This window comes from Trachypithecus francoisi, unplaced genomic scaffold, assembly GCF_009764315.1.
Source record: "Trachypithecus francoisi isolate TF-2019V2 unplaced genomic scaffold, Tfra_2.0 Contig01579, whole genome shotgun sequence".
Lineage (NCBI taxonomy): Eukaryota > Metazoa > Chordata > Mammalia > Primates > Cercopithecidae > Trachypithecus > Trachypithecus francoisi.
The window spans coordinates 11,814,687-11,819,012 of NW_022681442.1; the positions used below are offsets into that span (position 1 = coordinate 11,814,687).

The 4,326-nt window shown below is 46.0% G+C and overlaps 1 pseudogene; it reads right to left on the reverse strand.

Moving 5' to 3' along the window:
* Positions 1 to 436: 436 nt before the first annotated feature.
* Positions 437 to 1,287, reverse strand: LOC117069842 (annotated as a pseudogene).
* Between the last annotated feature and the right edge of the window lie 3,039 nt (positions 1,288 to 4,326).

Sequence of the window (4,326 nt, forward strand, 5' to 3'; positions counted from 1 at the left end):
CTTTGTTTCTATCTTCCCCATGCTTCTTCTCTCTAGGAAATCCAATATGAAATTATAAAGAGTACTGTACTGAAGTCTGGGCGCGGTGGCTCACCCCTGTAATACCAGCACTTTGGGCGGCCGAGGTGGGTGGATCACCTGAGGTCAGGAGTTCAAGACCAGCCTGGCCAACATGGTGAAAACTCATCTCTACTAAAATATAAAAATTAGCCAGGCACTGTGGCAGGCACCTGTAATCCCAGCTACTGAAGAGGCTGAGGCAGGAGAATCGTTTGAACCTGGGAGGCGGAGGTTGCAGTGAGCCGAGATGGTGCCACTGCACTCCAGCTTCAGCGACAGAGTGAGACTCTGTCTCAAAAAAAAGAAAGAAAAAAAAAGTACTGTACTCAGAATGAGAACTTCATCTATCAATACACACATAAATAACAGTGAATTGTCATACTCGAGACTCAGATTCAAGAACTTCTTCATCAGGGGAGCAGTAATATTCCACAAAATATATTGGTCCATCTTCGTTTCTAATCATATACTGTAATGAAAGGAAGCCTCAATTATCTGTCTGAATAGATACCTGACAAGACAGGATGAATGCCTTTGTAGAGGGTTGCAGTAAGTAAATCTTGTATCTGTTGACTTGGGTCTGATTATAATGAAATGCTTCCATCAAATCAGAATCTTTGGGGTAGTCAAGGTGAGAACTTCCTACATTTCCAAAAGTAGATAACCTGAAACAAGGCTTGTCAGGAGACATAGTAATTTGTAGGACCTCACTTGTCATATCCAATTCAGAAAAAGCTTCATGGAGCCCCTCTGACTGCAGAATTTTATCAATCACATTAATGCTGTAGAAATTAAAGTCCAGGTCCCTTCAGGTTCCTGTGTATTGATTTTGCAGACTGCCACCACTCCTCCTTCTTCCAGGAACAGCATCAAAGGGTAACCATAACCTTGCTAACACATCCGAAGTGCAGTTCAAGTCTCTGGCATAGGACTTGATCCAAAAATAGATAAACAGTCTAAAAGGACAATTAAATTAATTCGAAAAGTAACAGACTCTTCCTGAACTTTAAGTTCTTGAAATATTACAGCCTGAATAAACGCATTTGCTTGCACACATTTTGCATTTTCCAATGTTACTTTGATTCCATTTTTAGTTGCGAAATATGTGCCACATTTTCGGAAATGACCAGCTTTTAAGATAGTGGAGAGATTCCTAACGTTGTCAAGGCTGGCCACAAGGCTGTACTGATCATTCTCGTCTTGGATCTGTTGGGTCAGGAGGGGCATCGCCCATTGCACATTCGGCCCCGAGGGATGCTCCTGGGGCCTGCTCCTGAAGATCGCAAAACACCTTTGCAGGGGGATCTGGACGCTGGAGAGCCCCTCCCCGCAAATTCCCTGAGGAGGGGCAAGAGCTGCAGGAAACCGCAGAGGAAGTGAAGCAGCTCCTGCCACTCTTCGTATCAGCCCTCCACCTCCCGTTCGAGCATTTTCTCGTAAAGATAATGAAGAGTTAGTTCATCCAAAGATAATGATCAAATTAGTGGAGGGCCTCTTGAAAACAATCTGTTCTAAACTGAAGTCAACTGGGTTCTAGCCACAAGTTGCTTTTACTACTCCTCCCCTTAGACAGTTGGTGGTTTTTGCCAGAGAAGCCCCACTGTTCTCTGTTGGTGCAGTCATTTTTGCACGACTCACCAGGCAGTTTATAGCACAGTTTAGAAACACCAGGGATAGCAGGATTACTAATCATGCTGTCTGCTGATGTAAACTCTATTTGGATACAATAATGTTTTTAAATAACCTCAAATACAATTACCACCATGAGGATGGGGCTGGTTGAATGACTACAGAAATATCATTCAGACAGTTCATTAACTAATTACAGAGCACCACAAACAGAGCCTGCTGCCAGGGAGGGGCCATGGGGATGATTCACAGGGCTGAGCTCAGGGGCCAAAGCGATGTTCAGTTCTTTTCTGGTGCTGGCATCACAAGGTGGCACTCTTGACTGTGAGAGAGAGGCTCTTTCCTCCTCTCCTGTCTCTCTAGCATCTGTGGGAAGGTGCTACGGGAGGCACAGAAATACATGTCAGGGTCACAAGGCTTCAAAAAGCTCTCTTCCTTTCCCTTATCACTCACTGCACTTGTAACTGAAGACAAAGTCTCAGGCCGTGTGCGGTAGCTCCAGTCTGTAATCCCAGCACTTTGGGAGGCCGAGGTGGGTGGATCACCTGAGGTCAGGAGGTCAAGACCAGCCTGGCCAACATGGTGAAACCTCATCTCTACTAAAATACAAAAATTAGCCAGGCATGGTGGCGGGCCCCTATAGCCCCAGCTACTCGGGAAGCTGAGGCAGGAGAATTGCTTGAACCCAGGAGGTGGAGGTTGCAGTGAGCCAAGATTGTGCCACTGCACTCCAGCCTGGGTGACACAGCGAGACTGTGTCTCAGAAAAAAAACAAAAAAACAAACAAACAAAAAAACAAATCTCAGAGAGCTCTGGGCAGGCAGGTTGCTGGTTGCCTATTTAGTTACTGAAGCTGTTGTCTTTTGCTTTCTTGAGGGGTTTGAGCACTGCATGGAAGAAACGTTTATTAGGGACAAATGGGCCCCACTGCCGTGCTGCCTGGGAGCACTTGCCAGAGGATCTTGGGTCTTCACTACACAGGACAGGAGTGACCACCCGCCAGCTGGGCTGGTTGTAGTGCCAGCACGTGGTGGGGTTAAAAAAAATCATTTAAAGTTACAAAAGTGTTTGCAAAGCATATGGGAGCCCTGCTACTTTGGGCAAGCCTCTCTTTGAATCTTGGTTTCTTCAACTGTAGATGGGGTTAGTAGTAGTGGTATCCACCTCAAAGAGTTATTGGATCAAACGATATAAAAAATGTGAAGTGCTTAGTATAATGTTTGGCAAGAAGCCAGGGCTCAGTAAATGTGTAGGCCCTTGTTCTCATTGTCACTGGGCTTCATGTGCACTTACATGTGGCCTTCAGAGGAGAACAGATTCAGATCTCTGTTCCTTAGCCCCAAGCATGCACCTGTCAGCATTCAGGCCCATGGTGATTTGGCCAGCCTTGTAATGATACTAAAGACCGACTACTCAGAATGTTTCTTCTGAACTTTCAAAATCAATGACAGTTGCACACTATCTCCTTTGGAGCAAACGTCCCCCCAGCAGACCCTCTCCCCACCTTGCTTTGAAAAAAAGCATCATTTAAGGGAACTATAACGGAGCTGGCTGGCTGTACTACCTTATTTTTCTATTTCCCTCCAAAGTGAATGCCAGACATTTCTAGGCCAAAGACAGAATTAACATTTCTCAGCCTAGTAAACACACCCATCTGGATTCAACACGGGGAGCACCAGCACTCCAACCGTTTCCTGTAATCAGCTTGAAGGATCCAGGGTATAAGCTTGAAAATTAAATTCTAGAAGTGATATTTCCATCCTGGAAGCTGTTTCAATTACAGTTTCTTGCAGATGAACCTCGGATAAACGGCAAACTTACAAGTCTTGGCGCAGATGTAATGAGTCTGCACGATGGGAACCTGGCCATGCTACAAGGAAGAGGCTGCCTGGAGGCTGAGAACACAATCGCTGGACAGAACGACAAACCTGCACTGAGCACCTGTGGCGCTGCAGACATCCGGTGAGACTCTGAGAACAACAGGGAGCCAAACGTGGGCCCCATCCTCAGAGACTTTTGGTCCAGTGGAGGAGATGTATTACTAGGCCATTTCTATGTAATCGGCTAGGATGGTGCTCAACCCTGGTGCTGTGAAAACATTAGCCCAGCTTGGGGTTGAGGAAGTGATCCCTGAGCTGAATCTCCATAATTAAGTAACAGTGAGTTGTGTGAAGTAAGGTGGAAAGGATATTTGAAGCAGGGGTAAGAGCAAGCAGAGACCCAATAATATGGAACAGGGGTGTGTGTGTGTGTGTGTGTCTATGCATGTGTATCTGAGTCTAGCCAGCCCAGTATTCAAGTACAAGAAAGGGAGTGCCCAGGAATTAGCTGGGTATACCTTTGCCCTTCACCATCATTTTTAGCATCAGAAAGTCCTTCAGAAACTGCCCCAAAATCCTGGGTTCAAGACACCAGATTTTTTTTCTTTTTTTTTTTTTTTGAGATGGAGTTTCGCTCTTGTTGCCCAGGCTGGAGTGCAATGGTGCAATCTTGGCTCACCGCAACCTCCGCCTCCCGGGTTCAAGTGATTCTCCTGCCTCCGCCTCCCTAGTAGCTAGGATTACAGGCATGTGCCACCATGCCCCGCTAATTTTGTATTTTTAGTAGAGACGGGGTTTCTCCATGTTGGTCAGGCTG